Source organism: Zalophus californianus, chromosome 11, assembly GCF_009762305.2.
Source record: "Zalophus californianus isolate mZalCal1 chromosome 11, mZalCal1.pri.v2, whole genome shotgun sequence".
Lineage (NCBI taxonomy): Eukaryota > Metazoa > Chordata > Mammalia > Carnivora > Otariidae > Zalophus > Zalophus californianus.
The window spans coordinates 27,218,628-27,242,230 of record NC_045605.1 but is presented as its reverse complement, the minus strand read 5'-3'; the positions used below and the strand labels follow the sequence as shown (position 1 = coordinate 27,242,230).

General features: G+C 37.3%; 1 protein-coding gene across 5 annotated transcripts in view; it reads right to left on the bottom strand.

Moving 5' to 3' along the window:
* The window catches only part of NTM (neurotrimin), a 948,438-nt gene that overhangs the window by 520,454 nt on the left and 404,381 nt on the right, over nt 1–23,603 (bottom strand). Inside the window, exon 1 of one of the 5 annotated variants that reach the window (XM_027580146.2) lies at nt 13,835–13,853. The exons of the other annotated variants lie outside the window; for them this stretch is intronic. The gene's annotated coding sequence lies outside the window, so the exon portion shown is untranslated. Of the gene's footprint in view, nt 1–13,834; nt 13,854–23,603 lie in introns of those variants that run through there. 5 annotated transcript variants of the gene reach the window in all.

Here is a 23,603-nt window from a genome sequence, read left to right as displayed (position 1 = left end):
CACCACAGCCTGACTCTGTGCATCAGCACGGGGCAATTTGAGGGATACTCTCCATTAAGAGTCATATGGGATGTTAGTCATGATTGAGTTCAGCTTGGGATCGGGGATGGAGTATAGTGTATGTCTTTCGAGATGAATATTCTTAATAGATTATAAAGGGTGTGAGGTATTGGTAATTTTCTCTCTGCTCTTTTTGCTGTTTTAGAATTTTAATCAACAATTAATTGAACAAATATTTGCACAGAGCTAATTTCAGTGAACTTATGGTTGATTAATATAGACATGAATTCTGTTCTCATTGAACTTAATGGTCTAGTAGGGGAGAGATCATTGAACAAGTAGTTAGAAGTTCATTGGGTATTACCATCTGCTTCCTGAAAGCATCTGAAAAACCCAAGGCAGGTGCAAGTACAGATGGTCATTTCCCATCTACAGGGAAGGGGATTGCAGACACCCTGAATGACCCATAATAATATCTCAAAATCCATAAAGTCATGATGATCTATCCACATCATATCTGATATTCACACATTAGTAGAAAAGGACAATGAGTACGTAACTGTTTTGTGGATGCAGATCAATAGGCCTTACACAGTTTGATGTCAAATAACAGAGGAAGTTTATTGTCTCTCTCTCTCTAAAAGTTGAAAACCCTTAAAATCAGCACCAACCATAGTACCTAGCACATAGTAAGTGCTCATTAAATAATTGTTAAGCAAATCTATTGAAAGATTGCTATCTGCTCTCAAGTAATCAGGCTTTGGACTCATCATTCTTGCCAGCTCTATTACCTTGCCCTTCTTATGGTGGAAGCTAGGCTATAGGAGGGCAAACGTGATGAAGTGTTTGGAAGAGCCTCCCTCTCCTTCCTGCATTTAGATGCTGTTCCCCCCGGCAGAGACATGAAAGGAAATTGAACTGCTATGTAGATCCTTGGAGATCTCCATGATAACAATAGCAACTGGGAAGTGGGATAGAGAAATGCAAGGAGAACCTGAAGGCTGCAGCCTGTACATCCACATGAATCATCAAGATGAGGATCACAAGGACCATTTTATAGCAAATCTTCAGTTAATTTATTTAACCCCGTTGCCCATTATTACTACCCTTTTCTTGTTTAGGTCTTGTATCAATATGCTTGGCTAATTTTTTTCTGCCCAGCTGCCAACCTTGGGCAGGAGAACATCTGGTGTATCCCCAAAGGGCATTAGCCCATTAAGAAAGGCAAATTGATTCTTAAAAATTTCATAAATCAGCAGTCAAATGAAAAATGTCATTTTAAATTGCAAACACAACCAAGCTGAGTGTGTGGCTGCTATCGTGCACAATTGGAATTATTTATGATAGTTTAATATTTGTTGGGGGGACATTGTAATTTTAATTATGTGATACAAGGTGAAGTAATTATTTACTGGTGCTGACATGGAATTGCCAATAATTACTTAATATCTGTTGGAAATTATTCGACAGTTTTTAATTAGTGGTACATACTAAAGTGATTGTTATTTTCCAGCGAATATAAAAATCCATCCATGAGAAAAACACCTGGGACTTACATTAGTAATTGTTCTAAAATACATTATTGATTTGTACACATTATCATACTGTGTTAGTACTTCTCAGTATTAGAGGGTTTCTTGCCTACATCAGCAAAAGAACAAAAAAGTAAGCAATGACTAACTCTCATAGTAGGCCATTAACTAAAGGAAAGGCATCCATTTGAACAAGTCCCATTTGCCTCATATACTCAGATTCTGGGATAAACAAATATGTTGCCATAGGGATACCTAAATGCTATTTGTCCACGGCATCTCTTCCTTTCAATTGTAAATTCCTTGAGGGCAGGAACCTGTCTTTTTATTTAAAGCTTACTGTGTCATATCCTCCCTTACAGGATCACATTTACAGTAAATGTTCTATAAAAATGTGTGGATGAAGATGTGGAGCAGAGATAGTTGTTCATCTGTACAAAATTCCTTTTACTATTTTGTTGATATTCTTTTGCTCATCCTTGCAAACTACAAAGAAAAAAATGAAAAAATGATCTCACAGTCTTCTAATAAATGGTCTTAAGTCATTTACTTGGTGTAAAGATTACTCAGGAACACCATTACTTACTAAACACATTATTCTGAATCTTTTTTTATGTAAAAAGCATTTAATTAGAATTACATTATTAGAGCCTGTTAAGTATTTCCTTAGTTATTCATTAAACAATGAAGTTCTTTATCAAGAGAAAACAAAAGGAAGAAAGATATATCTATTTAATCATTTGCTAAATATTTTCGATGACTTGCTAAGGATCATTTCCAACTATTTGTAACTGTAAAAAATTCAACTCCTCCTACACTGACTTGTTAATGTCACCCTGTCTAAGAGGAAGGGAGACAGGGACTCATCCTCCCCATAAGACAAGGCACAATGCAGACAATGGGCCATGTATTCGGCGGGGGGGGGGGGGGGGGGGGGGGGGGGGTGGGCGGCGAATATTACCAAGCCTTTCCTCCTGGGGTCCTAGCTAACTCCAGCTCCAAGCTCTCGCCTCACCCAATGATGCCAGTCATCCCACATCACTTACAAGCTCTTATGTCTCTCAGCCCCAAATGCACCCTCTATGTTCTGACTTGGGATGCAGAGGCTGTGATTCTACAAACTACATTTCTTCTGTGCCGGTTGGCTTTGTGTTAGGTTTCTCAGCAGGGTCATAAACAAAGGATGGAAGACAGAAAAGGGGAAGGGGACTTGCTCCTTCCTGTTGGCTTGCTCTTCCTGTCAGCACTGCTTCAGCAATGGCCCTTCACCCAGAAGAATAAGAAGTACTTATTTCCAAGAACAGCTGGTTCTGTTTCCAGCTTCTTTCCATGGTCCCCAACCCAGCTCATTTTTCCCTGTCATGGGAACCATCATGGGAGTGACAATGCCCCCTCCCAGAGGATAACTACCAGCTCTGCCGGGTCCCTCCAACATGTTCCTGAGATACAGAAGCAGCCAGGTGGCACCTCTCCTTGGAAGGCTGGCCCCAGCTCTGCAGGCCTTTTAAAATTTTTCCTACAGGTCTTAAAACTTCCAGTTTCTGACAATCCTAACTTCTTCTCCATGTTCTGCCAGCCCTGGCAGGGCTTCAGTCTTTTCTCCTGTCTTTTTCGTCTTTCCACACCTTGTTGCTCAATTCCCTATATTAGATGATCTCTGGTGAAATAATTAGTGTGGGTTATGTTGTCTTGCCCAGCACTGATTGTAGCACCTCTCTACACAAGTGCTGGATCGTGACCTTGGCTCATGAAGTCCTCTCAGCCTGAAATACTTTTTCCCCTTCCTCACATGTGGAATGTCTGATCAACTCTCATGATGCACGTCAGGTATCACCTACTCCAAAAAAGTCACCCTTTCACACTAGGCTGTACATCCCCTCTCTAAATTCCCAGAGCACCCTGTGCATTCTTGTGACTGTGACCATTGTTTTATCACTGCAATATTTTTATGGCTCTGCATCACTGTCAGTTGCCCCCCACTCCGCGGCAGTGTCACAACGTGGGTCACTGCCCCTCCCACACCTCAGACCATACCCCATGTACAGAAGAAATATCACAAGTGTCTGCTGTTTGCCCTGAACTAATGTGCACCAGCACCACACTGGCCTAAATGTGAACTGAACTCCTAAGAACATCTTAAGCCTCTGCACTGGTGGAACCATGTTTCTCATCTGGACAATACCGGATGGACATGTCTTTGCTGTATTCTGACAGAGCAGTGTTTTTGCTATAAAAAAGAATCATAAAAAAGGAGGATAAAAGACAGCTTTGAGGTGACCTGGTATCATTTCTTCCAGTTATTTATTAAGCATTTGATTTTATACCAATAGTCTATCTAAAGAGAGTCCTAAAACACCACTATTCCTTTTTTTTTTTTTTTAAGATTTTATTTATTTGACAGAGAGAGACATAGCGAGAGAGGGAACACAAGCAGGGGGAGCGGGAGAGGGAGAAGCAGGCTTCCCGCCGAGCAGGGAGCCCGATGTGGGGCTCGATCCCAGGACCCTGGGATCATGACCTGAGCCGAAGGCAGACGCTTAACAACTGAGCCACCCAGGTGCCCCCACTATTCCTTTCTTAAGTGATTCTAACAATGTATCTCATAACTATATCTAACACTTAGTGAGCATACACTATGAGTACCTGGACACTGCACTAGTTTATTAAATTCTAACAATGATCCTATGAGGAAGAAATTATCATCCTGTCTTGCACATGAATAAAACAGTGATGCTGAGAGTGAGGGACTAGGGTGAGGTGAGTGAGCAAAGTTTAAGGGGGTGACAAGAAACTCAATAATCAACACACCAATGTTATTATATTTTTAAAAAATCAAAATAAATAAAATAATTGACAAACAAATATGAAAATTTTAAATAAAGAGTCCAATATGGCAGCACTGCTGACTGTTTCTGTCGTTTGCGCAAGGTGGCACATCCAGTAAGACATGGAGCTGAAATGCAAATTCAGGTTCCCTTAACTCCAAACCCTCAACTATCCACCACTTACTACATGGTCGGGGGACCATAACCTGTATCTTTAGAAGGCATTACCAACTCTAGCTTTCTGAGCTGAGTTTTTTATTTAATGTAGTGCCATCCAGGTAGGGGCTTTCAAAGAACACAAATCTTTTTCATGTATCATAGAGAACTTGATTTCTCTAAATTCTGTGCTAACTGTGGTTTTAGATGTCATGCATTCTAGGGCTAAAAGATGCAGTTTTGACAATATATGTACTACTTACTTATTCATGCATGAATTCATTCATTCATTTAGCTAATAGTCAACTAGTACCTACTTTGTAGTCAATCTATTGCCATTCCTTATTCAAGTACTTGTGGGATTCAGTAAATGGATTGGTTAAAAGGTAGCAAGGAGTGAAATTCTGTCTTCCTTAGGATAATTCCCAAGGAATAAAATAGTAAATTATGGATGAGACATAAAGACAGAATACTTGTGTCGTAGTTTATTAATTTATACCAGACATCATGAAGATCTAGTGACTTCTTTAGCTAATGGCTATTGCAAATATATTACCTGAGATCTGTAACTCTGAGTATCACTAAGCTAAAGGATTATCCCTTTTCCTCCGTTCCCTTATTGTAAAGTGGTCCATAACAAAATAATGACTGGTTTGTACCTAAATGTCTGTGTGATTACCTACAGGGCAGATGCAGATATGTAGTGATCCTCCCAAGCCAGAGTTGCAAAAGAGACCCAGAATACTGGCGGTGATACTGGGGAGGCAGCAGCGGGCTGCACATGCCATCATGCTTCACACCTATACCTCCTTCTTCCCTTTCTGACAGTCAGCATCCACTGGCCTGGAGAGTTCAGTGGTCTGAGGAGATTCCACCCAGCAAATATTTGTAGATGGTTATCCTGTCTGTCCCACAGTCACAACTCAGACAAATGATAAATATTGAGGTCTTTTAATCTTATCTCCCAAGTCAATCCCTCCAGCCTTCTAATCATTCTTATTGCTCTCTGGCAAGAACCTTCACATTTGTCTACCTCTCTGATACAGAAATGATGGAAAGCAGAACCCAACAGAGCAGCTGGTAGGTAAACCTTGACCTCAGCCCATGTTCTGATGCTCAGACCAATGCAAGGGCCACAAAACTGCATCTCTGCTCCAGGAATCTTCTGCCAGGATCTCTTTCTAGAACACCAATTGTCATTAAAAAAAGAGTGGAAGCATGAAACATGATGTATAAGGTTCACGTAAAACAGGGATTTAAACTAGTCTAAAAGAAGATTCTGCCCTGGGCTTGCAAAACACAGCCCTTTATAGAGTATTGTAAGGTGCTGTACAGCCTCAAATCAGACTGACCCAGGATGGAAAGAGAGGTGTTTTGGTTTTGATAAATTGTTTAATATCTTTGGCTACTCGGTTTTTAAATCTGAAAAATGGAGGTAATCCTTATTTCTTAGGTTGCTTCACGTTAAAAGAGATAACATAGCAAAGTATTAGGCACAGTATCTGGCATTCCTTTATTTAGCCATTAATCAATATACATTGAGTCCCTAGTGTGTGCCAGATATTAGGTGCTGGGGTTAGAGTCCAAAAAAAGACAGAGATAACCATTCATTTTATGAAGTTCATCACATTCTTAACATAGTATCATCATTATCATTAATAATACTATCTAAAGAAGTATTTGGCTGCTGCCAAACAGTGGAAGCATTACAATTATTACTAGTATGAAAACCATCCCACAAACACAGCAGGCTCCATATGAACCTCTCAGTCTATATTCATAGGTAGCTCTCAGTGCTCAGCAATTTTTGTGGTGGAGATGGAAAATGAAAGTACCGAAAAGTCCTTCTAAGCAAGTTGGCAATTCTCACTAAGGAGAGGTTCCAGGGCCTTCCTTTTAATGGGACTCCCTCCATTCAACTTCCAGATGTACGTTTGTCTAACTGCACTCTGGGGAATCCAATCCAGGCTATTCTATTTTACAGTAGAGATAAATGCTAGTAAGAGAAATTAAGCAATTTAACGAAAGTAAATACGAATCTTTCTACAAGTGTGTACCTACTAAACAGATATTTGATGAGATCTGCAGAAAACAAACCATTTTTATAGCCTAATCTTTCTCCTTACATTTCAAATCAACTGCTGTAATGCTTACTCTTTTTAACTTGAAAAGAAAATAAAACGAATACCAATTTAAAGAGTAAGGGCCACAGAGCTGCATGAAGATGGCATGTCCATTTGTCATGGATGTCTTATCTGCATCCTTTATGGCCTCAGATGTCATAAGAAGCAGCAAAGATGCTAATGACAGCTGGAGGTGGTGGTCAGAGAGAGGAAACTTTGTATAAAGAGTGGTGGTTAGGAGATCAAGTGAGGCTAGACTATCATGGGACTCAAACAACCAAGTGTACAGTTAGAATTTGGGCTTTAAATGATGCCAACTTAATCCAATGGGGCAGAGCTGGTGACCCACCATCAGAAATAAGCCAGGGCAAAAAAAAAAAAAAAAAAAAAAAAAAAACCAGGGCCTAGAGGATCAGAAATCCAAGAGAACATACTGTGATCAGAGAATCTGTAGGCGGAGGGGCAGACCTCAAGACCAGGACTTGAACTCATATGAGGACACAAAGTAGCTGCATTACCCTCCATGACATTCTTCTCTGTTTGTTGATTTATTTTTTTGTTTGTTTATTTGTTTGCTTTTTGCTGGGATGCTGAGTATGGTTAAACCCTTTCCACTGCATTAAAATGTCATTTTTTTTTCTAAAAGGATTTGAATGTTATTTATAACAGAAAGGATCAAGGTAAGGGGATTAGTCATGCCCCAAATACAGACAGCTGGGTCCCTTTTCTTCCCATAACAACTATTAGGTACCAAAAATAAATAGCCTATTAGGTGCCAGGCACTGGTTCTACATATATTAACTTTAAGATTTATGACAAACAGCCCTTGAGATAGAACAATGTCTATCTCAAATAGAGATGTTTGAAACAGAAAATAGAGAAAATAGAGAAACACCAATGTGTTTCTATTTTCAAATGAGTAACCTGAGGCTCGGTGAGATTAAATAACTTGCCTCAAATAACACAACCAATTAAACATGGATCTCCACTTCAATCTCTGGCTCCAAACTCATATTTGGCAATGTTTCACCTTCTAAAGTTCTCTTCACTTAATACTTGACTCATGCAGTTACTCACTGATGCATTCATTCCTTCACTCATCCAACACATATTTCTCAAGTGCAGTACACCTTCTGCATTCAATGCTGTATATAGAATTCAGGTTATCTTTGCAAAAGTCATCTAGGCTGTTGGAAGTCCGGGTAATGGTCACTCTTCAAGGGGTGGGTAATGACTGCAAAATAGTGTCAGATGGATTCATATATGTTGCAATGTTGTGTCGCTTGACCTTGATGCTATTTACAATGCATGTGTTCAGTTTGGGAAATTTATGAAGTTGTTTGCTTATGGTATGTAGACTTTTCTGTGTGTACATATCTATGTATGTATATGCACACATACACACAAATGACATTTACTAGAAGTATAAACACACCCACATACAAGTAAATAAGGGGAAAAGATACTGTCCTTGGCTTTAGAAGATTCATATCATACTGAATAAAATATAATAGCTCTTCCTTTTCCAGAATAACTGAAAGTACTCTCTTCATATTGATGTTGGGCATTGTTTACATTTTTATATACTTTCCTACTACTTCGCTCTGTGACATTATTATATACCTACAAAGTAAATAAGATGAAGCTCGCCTTGATTTCCTCTTCCTTGTTAAAATAGTTGTGCAAAAATCATTGGACTTGGGAGAGAAAGCCTTGGTTTTATTGTTCTTTACCAATTTGTAAATTTAGGCATTGCACTAAACACTTTGAACCTGTTTTCACACAGTAACACCCACAACACAGGGTGATTTCAAGGATCAAATGTGATTGGTAAACTTTAAAGAGCTACTACTAATTAGCAGTTGTTGCTGCTGCTTCTGCTGCTTGAATTCTGGGTTTAATAGAGATGGCTCCAAAGAGATTTCTGAACGATTAAAACAAACTTGGTAAAATGGTGACCTGAATGCTCTTTTTCTAGCTTTTTTTCTGACTTTCATCTGCTTCTCTCAAGCCACATGTCTGAGACCAAAGAGCAGTCTGAATCAAGCAACTCTGTTGGAATTACTATAAAGAAAATTTCTGTAGGACTTGCTTTCCCATCCTATAAGCTGAAAAAGAACTAGAAATTACCTTCAGAGAATCTTCATCCAAACCAGAAAGTGGTGGACCTTGGGACAAGCCTATCTCACAGCAGTCTGTGCGATCTTAGATGAGAGATCAGTTTCTCAACATCTGCCTGGTTTGAATGGCCTAGTTCTCCCAGCACCTCAGGAAGCCTAGAAGGAGCTAAACAGATAGGCTGAGTCTGCCTTGCTCCTGAGGCCAAGAAGGTAACAGGAAGTGGGATGTGGAGGGAGGGCTTCACTATTTCTATTCCACTGATCCCCAGCAGGAGAGACCACTTCACTTTCCACTACCTATCTAGTAATTTCTCAATGTGACCAGAATCCCAATTTATTGACAAATAAAAATATGTATTTGAGGGGGACAAGCAGTTAGAGAATCAGAGTCTGTCAAAACAAAGCAAGCACATACTCAACAAAATACAACCTTTGAGGATGACAAAACAAATTATAAAAATACATATATATATAACACATATATATGTACAGCAAGAGAGAGAGAAAGATTCAAATGCAGCACATAAGTATTTCTGCAATAAAAACATTTGCATAATTAATCAACCCAAAAATTCTATAGTTGAATGGAAAGAGAAAACGCCAACTGTTGAGACCCAAATTTGTTGCCTGGAATGTCAGGGGCAAAGTATTAGCTTAAAGCACATATTAAAAGGATGAAGAGATGATAATCATTAGAGTAAACACAGGAGTTTAATATATAAATAAACAATTGTTTAATATGGGGGAAACAACTTAGAAGAGAGATGCACAATCTGAGCAAATAACAGAAGAAAATTTGGGGGAACAGAGAATAGACCTGAGTCTGAATATTAAATGGGTTTCTTCTGTTCCAGGCTAGATTGATAAGTAAAATACACACCTCAGCGTATTGTAATAAAACTCCAGAATTCTATATAAATACATAATCTTATAAATGCCTACATAGAAAGAACAAGTGGTTTACAGAAGAAAAAGAATCAGGCTGGCGTTGAACTCATCAGCAACCTAGGAAGCTGGAAGACAATGACATAACATCCCAGATGACTGAGAGAAATGACTGCAGTATTTGAATCCTATGCTCAGTCAGGATTTCATTCACCTGTCAGAGCAAAAGAAAGATATGGAGACTAGGCAATAATTCAGAAACAACTTCATGCATATAGCCCATCTGAAGGAAATACTCAAGAACAACTCAGAGCAAAGAAGGGATGAGGCAGAACAGAGGCTGCAAGGTGGGGAGGACAAGAGAAGGAAAACAGAGATGAAAAATGAGCACTTGCCTGTGTTTCTCCCAAAGTGGATAAGGAGAGCTTGCCCAAGAACATATTTAAAACACACCCTTGTAAAGGAAGGCATGCACTTAAAAAGAAATGATAAAAATTGTCCAGAATGCTGCATCAAAACCTAGAACTTCTGGGGTAGGGGGAGAAAGTGGAAGAAGTAAGCCTAAAAATATCAAAGATTTGATGTGAAGTAATGGGGAGGAGGAAGAAAAGCTTTCCATTTCTAACTGGGGAGGGTTCAAAGATTGGAAGTGGTAGAAAAACAGAGAATTTTTGTAGATGAAAGTCAATCTTAATGGGGAGATTATACAGTTGACCCTTGAACAACACAGGTTTGAACTGCTTGGGTCCACTTACGGGTGGATATTTTTTACAGTACAGCACTGTGAATTTATTTTCTTTCCCTTAGACTTTCTTAATAAAATTTTCTTTTCTCTAGCTTACTTTGTTGTAAGAATACAGGATAGTATACATATAGCTTGTGTGTTAATCAACTATTAGGTTTATCAACTATTTAGGTTATCAGTAAGGCTTCTGATCAACAGTCATTAAGTTTTTGGGGAGTCATAATTTATATGTTGGGATCCCTAACCCTTGTGTTGTTCAAGGGTCAACTGTATTTTACACTGTTTTAAAATAATAGGGGAAATATGTCAAATAATAGGGAAAAGTATGTCTGATTGTGTCAGCAGAAAAGACTATAAGCATTAATAATATAGAATAGAATCTCTAAAAAAAAGAAACAAAGTGGGGAACCATAAAATGAAGAGTGATTAAGATGTAATAGATATCATTCTGTACATACTATACAATATACAGTCAATTATATAAAATAAAATCATCCAAAACCCCCACAAAACTATCCAAATTCAAGAACTTGATAAAAATAGTTATAATAGGGGGCACCTGGGTGGCTCAGCTGGTTAAGCATCTGCCTTTGGCTCAGGTCATGATCCCAGGGTCCTGGGACCAAGCCCCACATTGGGCTCCTTGTTCAGCAGAGAGCCTGCTTCTCCCTCTCCTTCTGCCTGCTGCTGCCCCTGCTCATAAGCTCTCTCCCTCTGTCAAATGAATAAATAAATATCTTTTTAAAAAATAGTTATAATAAGAAACAGTAATGCAACTTTCTTAGAATCTGGCATCTTTAGTGGACAAAAAACAATGATAAGAAGATAGAAGAACTTAAGAATACAGTCAATAAAACTGGCATCAGATCTAACCTTTTATTATTATATGCTACATTTAGATAGTATTAATTTATGTATATACAAGGGATACTTTAAATTTTTTTCTTTCCCTGGAGTACAAAGAAACAAATAAATTTTAAAAATTAAAGATTTTATAGGCAATGTTTTCTGACCAAAATTCCTTAAATTAAAAATAAATAACAAATGCATGTTGCAAAATATTTACTTAGAAAATAAGAAATATATCCCAGATCATTTTGGGGTCAGAAAAGGGAATTAGAAGTTATCAAAGAAGAAACTTAAATTAAAATACTTCACATCAAGTCTACAGAACACGAGGAAAAATTTGTTATATCCTTAATTGTCTTTATTACTAATTAAGGTGATGAAAAATGGACAAACTAAATACTCATCTTAAGAAATTAGAGAAAGAACAACAAAACAACAAACAAACCTAGAAAGACAGGTTTAAAACGGAGACAATCAAGAATTAATTAAAATCAAACAAACAAATACAAAAGGGAAGGGAAAAATTCCAAAACCCAGTTCATTGAAGAGTCTTTTGTGAGCCTGATTAAGAAGAAAACGGAAGGGCGCCTGGGTGGCTCAGTTGGTTAAGCAACTGCCTTCGGCTCAGATCATGATCCTGGAGTCCCGGGATCGAGTCCTGCATCGGGCTCCCTGCTCAGCAGGGAGTCTTCTTCTCCCTCTGACCCTCCCCCTCTCATGTACTCTCTCTCTCTCTCATTCTCACTCTCTCAAAATAAATAATAAATAAATCTTTTTTAAAAAAAGAAGAAGACAGAAAACAAACACAGATACAATTAGGAGAGAAGATAAGAAGAAAAGAGAAAAACAAATACTGACTCTATACAGATTAAAATATTTTAAGAACTACTACCTGAAACTCAATGGCAACAGCAAAATGCAAATTTACAAAAATTTATCTTAGAAGTAGAAACTCCAGAGGGGCCTGGGTGGCTTGCCCAGTTAAGTGTCTCATTCTTGATTTCGGCTCAGATCATGATCTCAGAGTCCTGGGATCGAGCCGCACATTGGGCTCTGCGCTCATCATGGAGTCTGCTTGTCCCTCTCCCTCTGCTCCTCCCTGCTTTCTCTCTCTTTCATATAAGTAAATAAATATAATCTTAAAAAAAAGTAGAAACCTTAGACAAATCAAACATCTGTCCTATCTATCTAGCTAGCTAGCTATCTATCTATCTATCTAAGAAAGAGAGAGAGAGTGAGCAGGTGGGGGGAGGGCCAGAGGGAGAGAATCTTAAGCAGATTCCATGCCCAGCATGGACCCCCATGACCTGAGCTGAAATCAAGAGTTGGATCATAAACTGATTGAGCCATCCAGGTGCCCCATATCTGCTGTTATTTTTTTTTAAGATTTTATTTATTTGACAGAGAGAAACAGTGAGAGAGGGGACACAAGCAGGGGGAGAGGGAGAGGGAGAAGCAGGCTTCCCACAGAGCAGGGAGCCTGATGCGGGGCTCAATCCCAGGACCCTGGGATCATGACCTGAGCCGAGGGCAGACGCTTAACGAATGAACCACCCAGGCGCCCCCCATATCTGCTGTTTTTAATAGGAATTTGGACCAGATTTGTTCACAGTTGAGGTTTAACTAACCTTTAAATTCTGATGATATTTGAAATATCCTGGGCCATAGAAAAAATAAAGCTTTCAAATTTGTTTTATAAATCCAGTATTACATGAACAGGAAGACCTAATCAAATACTATAAATCAATTTCATTCTTATATATCAACACAAATATCTCATTAAAATGTTAATTTCAGAATTGAGCAATTAACTATAAGAACGGATTGCTTTATTCCAGGTGTGGGGGAACTCTATGTAAAACTGAAATAGTATCTCCTGGGTGGCTCAGTTAGTTAAACTCCTACTCTTGATTTCAGCTCAGGTCATGATCTCAGGGTTGTGTGACTGAGCCCTGCATTGAGCCTCGTGACTGGCTCTGGTCTAGGTGTGAAGCCTGCTTAAGATTCTTTCTCTCCCTCTTCCTCTACCCTCCCCCCAAAAAATAAAAATAAAATATAAAGTCATCTTTAAAACTGAAATAGAATCAAGAGATTACCATAAATAAGAATTGGTTGGGAGCTATTTCAATTCAGGATATTTAAAAATAATCTCTCTGCCTTAACAAGTATGGATTCTGTGATAATCAGAGATTTGGTTTTAGCTATCAAATACAAAGACAATAAAGTACAGGTTTAGTAATGTTATTGTTCACAGAATGACATATATATGGATGTTTACAGAAATCCAGAGTTTATATAATTCTATTTATATAATTCCTTCTCATTAAAAAGAACACATAGGGGTACCTGGAATGGCTCAGTGGGTTAAGCATCTGACTCTGGATTTTGGCTCAGGTCATGAGCTCAGGGATGTGAGATCGAGCCCTGTGTGGTGTTCTGCACTTGGCGGGGGTGGTCTGCTTGGGATTCCCTCTCTCCTCTGCCCCTCCCCTCCCTACCCCAGTGCTCTCTCTCTCTTTCTCATAAACAAATAAATCTTTAAAAAATAAAAATAACACATAACAAAGTTCAGTCTATCGGCAGTATGCGTTAAACTCACCTTTAACTCAATGGACAGGAATAGCGTATGGCCAATAGACTGTACTCTATGAATGTCTCTTCAGTCTTGTATCTGAACTCTATCGCTAACCAGTGTTGATGATGAAATAACCTCCTGCAGGTGCAATCTCTAATTTAAATGTTATCAATTGGAACTGGCCCTTTAAATATTATCTAGTTCTCTTTTCATATTTAAATAACATAAGTCTAAAAAAATCAATCTTGTCTTTGCATGTTTTACTTGTTTTGTTAAAAATTCCCTACAGTGCTTATTACTATTTCTTGATCTTGTTGGTATCTTGGGGGGTCCTCAGTCATCATCTAAGATATATAAATATGCTGAATAAAATGGCTAACTTCCTCCAGTCGCTTTTTGATTGTAGCCATGTTTACTCTCAAGAAGAATCTGAACCTGAATGTCTCAGCATCACTTTAACAAAAACTGCAAATGCTACATTTGCAAGACATTCATGAGCACAAATATGTTAAAACATATACAACCCCAATGCACGGGTGAAGTTTTCAACTGACCTTATAGCTTACTCATCTTGGCAAGTGCATCAGGATGCAGTGTGTCTAAAAGATAGGTAGTCCCCAATGTTAACACCGAGTTCCTTTGATGGACAAGGAGGTCAGCTGTAAGACTTGTCTTAAAATTTTTCAAGCTAAAGCCATTTTATCCACGTTGTGTAAAACTTAGAGGTCTTAACCAAACATGTGTTTAAGTAGTTTAGGAGACAGAAAGCTCTTCCCTGAAGAAAATGCTGGCTTTACCTGAAAGAAATCCTGCTGTCCCCACCTGTTCTAAAGTGCAATAGCCTTCTGTCTGTCTCCTCAGCTTTCACAGCAGAATGACATCTTCCTTCCCATCTGGTGTGGAAAGCATATGGACATCACAGCAACATAGGATGCCCGCACTACAGGTACTTGTTAGAGGATTCAGTCATTCGTTGTCTGATCCCTGGCCTCAACCAGAGGCTCTCCTAATATAGTTGAAATTTACAGAAAACTGTTTAATAAGCATATGAACTACTTTTTTTCCTTTAATTTTCTCCTATGCTACTACCACTGTATTAAGTTAGATGATCAGAAAGCAATGCCTTAACCTTGTGTCCCAAATTGACCATCTTTATCAGGTGTTCATCTTAGTACCACCTCCTCTGCCTTCTTGGGCACGAGGACAGTGTCTTTTTGCAGAGTTGCTGACTTTTTAAAAATTCTCTTGACAATACCATTTACCTCATTACCAAAATTTCATTGTCCCCATAATAAATTCTGTCTTGAGTTCCGCTCCAGGAACACATTTTCTATCAGAAAATCAGCATCCTTTCTTTCAGTGGAAAAGGATAATTAAGTAATACGACATAATTTCTTTGTTAGCCTTAGTTGCCAAAGGCTCAATTGTAAAATTAGCTTTCCTGGGTATCTGGATGAATCAACTGTCTCATTTTTGAGCCTATTTCTGGTCTGTTTTTATCTCCCTCTCATTTCACACTATGTTTCACTTGTTAAAATTCATATAATCTTGGTTTTTCTTCTTATCTAGCATTAGGCTCATCCCATTTCAGGTGCTCTCAGTCTCTAAGTGGTTGGCTTGCCTGTATCCCACCTGTCACTGCCCACACTCTTATATAACAAGATGAGAAGACTGCTCAGATCAGGTTCAGCAGGCAATTGAAGAAAATTGTAAATCTTGATTCCAATGCAAAGGCTGATCATCTGCAGTTTTTGTTTTTGTTTTTAATGATGAATTCAGTATGTCTTTGGATAAAGAAAATCTACTATGTATATATATAGTAAGGAAGAGTTAAAGGACTAGTTTTTGGAGGTCCTGATTATATTTTGTAGAGCTGACCAAGTTGCTTGCAGAGTACTTATACAAGGTTACTGCATATGCAATAAAGTGGGAAAAATAATCTTTTAATAGTTCATTTTAATGAAAATATTAATAAATGAATTTGAAGAGAGAATTTGGAAAATACAGAAAGACCAAAAAGAGAAATTTTAAACCATTTGTAAACTCACTTTTAAATCAACCTTAATTAGATACATTTTGCATATGATAAGATGGGACCATTTAAAGTGCGCAGTTCGATGAGTTTTGACAATTATATGCACTCATGTAACTACCACCACAGTCAAGCTTTGGAACATTTCTACAACCTCCCCAAATTAGCTCGTATCTTTTTCCAGTGTATGTCACCAACTCTTTCTCACTCTCCCTCTGACCCTGATGCCAAGCAACTCAGCTTTCCTTTTTTCTCATTATAGCTTGGTTTTGCCCATTCTAAAACTTCATATGATTTGAATTATATAATGCGTTGTCTTTTATGTCTAGCTCTTTTGGTTTGGGATAATGTTTTTTAGGATCCATACCTTCTGTTTGATGTTCAGTGTTTTCTTGCCATTACTCAATGGAATTCCAACTTGTGGCTATAATACAACTTTTATCCATTCACTTTCTGATGGATACTTAGATTATTGCCAGTTTGGGGCTATTATGAATAAAGCTGCTCTGAACTTTTGTGTGCAAGTCTTTGTGTGGACACGTATCTATTTATCTTTAGGTAAATGCTTAGAGATTGGTAGGGCATATATTAAATATTTGTTTAATTTATGAGAAACCATCAAATTGTTTTCTGAAGTGACTATACAATTTTACATTCTTACTGTCAATATACAAGAGTCCAACCTATTCAAATATCATCATTAACATGTTATTTTTCAATCCATTAAAATTGCATCCTTTCTAAAAGGTGGAAAGTGGTACTCACTGTGATTTTAATTTGCATTTGCTTGATGACTTGCTTGGTGTTTAATATCTTTACATGGGACTTTTCATTGGCATTTCATAAATCTTCTTTTGTGAAAGGTTTGTTTAAACATTTTGCCACTTAAATAAATTGAGTTATTTGACCTCTTACTGTTGAGGTGTAAGATTGGTTTATAGATTATGGATACAAGTCATTTGTTATATACATGCATGAAGAATATTTTTTTCTAATTTGTGGTTTGCCTTGCCATTGTCTTACAAAGAGTAAAATATTTCAATTTGATGAAGTTCAATTTAAAAATTTTTCCCTTTTGACTTGTACTTTCTGTTCCAGATCTAGGGAATATTTATGCATCCCAAGGTCACAAATATTTCCTCCTATTTTTTCCTAGAAATGTTATAGTTTCTGCTCTTACATTTAGATTTATGATTCATTTTGAGTTAAGTTTTGTGCATGATATAAGGTATGAATGGATTTTTTTCCATTTGGATACCTAGTTTATTTAGTACCCTACATTGAAAAGGCATCCTCTTCCCCCACTTAATTTCCATGATATCTTTGTTGAAAATCAACTGATTTTCATGGAAATGCAAATCAAAAGCACAATGAGATATTGCCTCACACCCATCAGAATGGTTGTTATAAAAAACAAGAGATAATACATGCTAGTGAGGATGTGGAGAAAAGGGAACCCTTGTGCAATCTTGACGTTGGTACAGCCAGTATGGAAAATGGAGGTTCCTCAAAAACTTAAAAATATAACTATCATATGATCCAGTAATCCCACTTTTCAGTATCTATCCAAAGGAGATGAAATCACTGACTTGAATAAATACCTGCACTTCCATATTCATTGTAACATTACTCACAACAGCCAAAACATAGAAATAATCTGGGGTGCCTGGGTGGCTCAGTCAGTTAAGCGTCTGCCTTCAGCTCAGGTCATGTTCCTGGGGTCCTGGGATTGAGCCCCACATCGGGTTCTCTGCTCGGTGGGGAGTCTCCTTCTCTCTCTCCTTCTGCCCCTCCCCTGATTCATGCTCGCTCTCTCTTTCTCTCTCAAATAAATAAATAAAATCTTCAAAAAATAAAAAAAAGACATAGAAATAATCTAAGTGTTCATCCATGGATAAATGGATAAAGAATATGTAGTATATATACACAATGGAATATTATTCAGCCCTAAGAAAGAAGGAAATCCTCCCATATGCTAAGTAAAATAAGCTAGCCAGACAGAGGAAGACCATGCTCTTACCTATGTGTGGACTCTGAAAACATTGAGCACATAGAAATAGAAAATAGAATAATGGTTGCCATGAACTGAGGGGTGGGGGAAATGGGGAGATGCTGGTCAAAGAGTAGAAACTCTCAGTAATAAGATGAGTAAGTTTTGGGGATCTAATGTACAGCATTGTGACTACAGTTATCAATACTCTAATGCATACTTAAAAGTTGCTGTAAGAATAGAGCTTTAGTGGTCTCAACACCACCACAACAAAATGGAAATTATGTGAGCTGAAGAATGTATTAATTAACTTTATTGTGGCAAATATTTTGCAATATATACATGTACCAAATCATCACATTGTACATTTCAATAAACCTGGAAAACTTATTCTTAAATACTTCATGTTTTTTGATGCCACTATAAATGGAATTTTTTAATTGAATTTTCTAATTCATTTCTCATTCATTGCTAATGTACAAAAATAAACTTGGTTTCTTTTCTTTTTTAAAAGATTTTACTTATTTATTTGCCAGAGAGAGAAAGAGAGTGAGAGTGAGAGTGAGAGTGAGAGTGAGAGTGAGAGACAGACTGCACAAGCAGGGGGAGCAGCAGAGGCAGAAGGAGAAGCAGGCTCCCCGCTGAGCAAGGAGCCCAATGCGGGGCTCCATCCCAGGACCCTGAGATCATGACCTGAGCCAAAGGCAGACGCTTAACCTCCTGTGCCACCCAGGTGTCCCTAAACTTGTTTTCTATACATTGATTTTGTATCATACAACTTTGCTAATTTCACATTAGCACTAGTGGTTTTTGTGGATTCCTTCATATTTTCTAAGCGCATAATCATGTCAACTGTGAATTTGGACAATTGACACCTTTCTTTCTAATCTGTATAAATTGTATTCTTTTTCTTCACTAGGTAGGACCTTCAGCTCAAAACAAATAGTAGTGAGAGCAGACATTCTTTCCTTGTTCTCAATTTTATGGGATAACAGTATTCTTTCCCCACTATGATGATAGCTATCGGTTTTCTGTGGATACCCATTGTCAATTTGAGAAAGTTACCTTCTTGACTTAGTTTGCTGAGAGCTTTCATCATGAATAGATGTTGAATTTTATCAAATGCTTTTTCGGCATCTATTTATTTTTTTTTTATGAGGAGTTATTCTAATTTTCAAATGTTAAACCAACCTTGCATTCCTAGGTAGTATTAAAATCCACTGGTCATAATAAATTAATATTTTCATTTCTGGGTTCAATTTCCTAATATGTTGTCAAGGACTTTTGTGTCTATATGTGATTTGGGTTTATAGGTTTCTTTTTATCTTGTAATTTCTTTACTTCTGTTATCAGTATAATGTTGACCTTATAAAAATTTTTACTTCTCTATTTCCTGAAATTCTTTCCATAGGTTTGGTATCATTTCTTCTTTAATTATTTAGTGTAATTAACCAGTGAAGCCATGTAAGCCTTGAGTTTTCTCTGTGGGAAATGGAACTATGCATTTAATTTCTTTATATATTCAGGGCTATTCAGATTTTCTACTTATTCTTTTTTCTTCGGACTTATGTATTTATTTGAAAGTAAGAGAGAGAGAGAGCAAGCGAGGGAGCAGGGGGAGGGGCAGAGGGAGAGGGAGAGATAGAATCCCAAGCAGACTCCCTGCTGAGTGCAGAGCCTGACTCGGGGCTTGATCTCATGACCCTGAGATCATGACCTGAGCAGGAATCAATAGTATCAGTAACCTGCTGAGCCACCCAGGCACCCCAGATTTTCTACTTATCCTTGTGACAGTTTTGGTAATTTTTGTTTTTTTCAAGGAGTTTTTCCATTTCATCTAAGCTGTTGAATTTATTGGCATAGTTTTTATTATAAACCCTTACTATCCATTTGGTATCCATAGGAGCTGTAGTAATATACTTTCTTTCATCTTTCTTTTGGTTATTGTCTTCTTTATATTATATGGATCAGTCTTCTCATAAATAAAAATCTCTTAAAAACAAATAGTCAATTTTCTTGATCTTTAAAGAACAAGTTTTTGGTTTCATTTATTTTCTGTATTGTTTTCCATCTGCTCTCTACACTGAATGCCACACATTTGCAATAAGATCTCTCCAATCTGGTCAGAACTCAAATTATTTCTTAGTTCTTTTTGAGTTCTAGGAATTATCCAACTTATAAATCCCTTCTAGCTCTTTTCCTGGCTTTACCCATGTTCACTCTATGCATGTGCCTCTTAGTATTCACCAGTGAAGTCATGCAGACTCCCGTGTAGATTTCCACAGCTCTTTTTCTCCATGTCCTCCCCCCATCTCCTCAATGCACTGAGCCCTGATCTCTATGTCTTAAACTCAATAAGAGTGATGTGCTTCCCATTGCATATTTTTTCCTGCTTTGTCAAAGATTATTTGACCATAGAGTTGAGGGTCCATATCTGGGCTCTCTATTCTGTTCCATTGGTCTATAAAAAAGACAATCTCTTCAATAAATGGTGCTGAGAAAATTGGACAGCCACATACAGAAGAATGAAACTCAACCATTCTCTAACACCATACACAAAGATAAACTCAAAATGGATGACAGACCTCAATGTGAGACAGGAATCCATCAAAATCCTAGAAGAGAATATAGGCAGTAACCTCTTTGACATTGGCCACAGCAACATCTTTCAAGATACATTTCCAAAGGCTAGAGAAACAAAAGCAAAAACGAACTTTTGGGACTTCATCAAGGTAAAAAGCTTCTGCACAGCAAAGGAAACAGTCAACAAAACAAAGAGGCACCCCACAGAATTGGAGAAGATATTTGCAAATGACACTACAGATAAAGGGCTGGTATCCAGGATCTATAAAGAACTTCTCAAACTCAACACCCAAAAAACAAATAATCAAGTCAAAAAATGGGCAGAAAACATGAACAGACACTTCTCCAAAGAAGACATACAAATGACTAACAAACACATGAAAAAAATGTTCAACATCTTTAGCCATCAGGGAAATTAAAATCAAAACCACACTGAGATACCAACTTACACCAGTTAGAATGGCAAAAATAGACAAGGCAAGAAACAACACATGTTGGAGAGGTTGTGGAGAAAGGGGACCCCTCTTACATTGCTGGTGGGAATGCAAGTTGGTACATCCACTTTGGAAAACAGTGTGGAGGTGCCTCAGAAAATTAAAAATAGAGCTATCCTATGACCCAGCAATTGCACTACTGGGTATTTACCCCAAAGATACAGATGTAGTGAAAAGAAGGGCGATATGCACTCCAATGTTCATAGCAGCAATGTCCACAATAGCCAAACTGTGGAAAGAGACAAGATGCCCTTCAACAGATGAATAGATAAAGAAGATGTGGTCCATATATACAATGGAATATTAGTCAGCCATCAGAAAGGATGAATACCTAACTTTTACATCAACATGGATGGGACTGGAGGAGATTATGCTAAGTGAAATAAGTCAAGCAGAGAAAGTCAATTATCATATGGTTTCACTTATTTGTGGAACATGAGGAACAGCATGGAGGACATTAGGAGTAGGAAGGGAAAAATAAACGGGGGAGAAGTTGGAGGGAGAGATGAACCATGACAGACTATGGACTCTGAGAAACAAACTGAGGGTTTTAGAGGGGATAGGGGTGGGACAATGGGTTAGGCTGGTGATGGGTATTAAGGAGGGCATGTACTGCATGAAGCACTGGATGTTATACGAAAACAATGAATCATGGATCACTATATTAAAAACTAATGATGTATTGTATGATGACTAACATAACATAATAAAATAAAATTAAAAAAAAAACGATGTGCTTCCAGAAAGTGCTTCTAGGCTCAAAGCTGAGTGGATCGTAGAGTTTACCTCATCTGTTTTCATTTATTCAGTGATCATAGTCTTCAGTGATTGTTGTCCAGTGTCTTAAAAACATTGATTCATATATTATGTTCCATTTTCTAGTTTTTACAGCAGGAGAAAATTCTGATACCAATTAATCTTTCATAGCCAGAAGCAATACTCTAGAAGCCTTACTATTAGCTTCTTGATGTTTGTTTCTTGTAATATTTTATTAATTAATTCAACAGAACCTTATTAAGCATTTGTTATGTTGCCAAGCATTTAAAAATTATAAATTAACATATAATATAACATATTTAGATTGGGTTCATATATCATTGTGTTCTTTTTTTCATTTATCTCAACTGGTATTTACTAAATGTGCTATTTCTTCAAATTAAAATATTTATGCAGCTTAGGAAATGATTAGGTTTTGTATGTATGTTATTCTCAATTGGTATGGTATATTCTTACAGGACACAAATTCTCCTTAGGTAAAAATTACTCTCTGTGCTTTAATTCATTTCTTTGTTCTTCATCTTTTAATTTTGGAATGAAAAAAACATTCCCAAATGTGATCTCTGCATCACTGATTAAATTTTAGATTGCTATTTCTGTCTTATACTCCTTCTCTTGAATTTTACTTTCCTTAAATATTTCTTGATATAATGGAACTCTCTTTTTAACTCAATCTGCTGTTACATCATCTTCTATTTTATTGCTTTTTCCATAGAGCTAATGAATTCTTTTTTTACCTTTATGGAAATTATATATAAGATACTCTCCAAAGTTGTTTTCTGTTTCCTGTAGTGTAAGTTTTTTTAAATTGCATTTCCTCCCTTAATCTTGGGTATAATCATATTCATCTTGTAAGTACAACAAAGACTCTACCAAATCTTTTCACAAGTCTCTTATGGTTATTACCTCACTTTGTGTATTTATCCATGAAGGAGAAGGTATATGAAAATTGATGGAGAGGTGGATTTTCCTCCTGGCCAGCATCACTTTCCACCTAGGAGCAGTCAGAATCCTATCAGAATCTACAAGGCTGCTGGGTGTGCTTAGCTCATTCTAAAACTTTTAATATTGGAGATATATATATATCCATTCTCAACAGATTTTGTTTGTATACCTTAGAATATATATATTATATATTTATATATATATTTATATATATATTCTATATATATTTTTCTAAGTATTATTTTAATAAGATGGAAGAGGGAAAAATCAAGAGCTGGTAGAAATCTTGATTCCAATGTCTTAAAAATTTTAGAGGAAAACATTGAACAGAAATCATTCATTCACTCATAACTTCAGATACACCCTACAAGTCCCTGACATGCAAAGTAATGACCCTGCCCTTTCTAGTGACTTAGAAGTGATCTAGACTTTTCTAAGGTCCTATCCTTAGATAGGTCCTATCATATCCACTTCCTACTAAACATCTTTAGCTCAGTCCCATAGGCATCTCAAACTCAGTCTTTCCAAAATAAAACTCATTTCTCCTGTATCTATCACATTTTAAAATGACCACTTCATCCACATAATTGTATTAACCAGACACTTGAGGTTCATTTTAAACAACTCAGTGTCCCCAGTCTGTTGTTCAAATTCTAGATACTCTGTCTCCTTAAAATCTGTTTTATTTGTCTACTCCTTTCTGTATTCACTGTCCCTGCTTTGTTCTCCTGCCTGGAGTGTTAGAATAATGTTCTAACTGGTTCCTCTGCTTTATGCCACATTTCATCATCCTTCCCATTGCTAATTTTTTTTCTAAAAGATAGGTCTGATTGTGTTACTAGCCACATTAAAATATTTCAAAATCTTCCCTTTATCTAAAAGATCGTGTCCATACTCGCCAGCATCAAGAGGCTCTAAACCAGGAAAGTAGCTCTGAATCACCTGAGAATGTGGTTAAAACACAGATTCTGA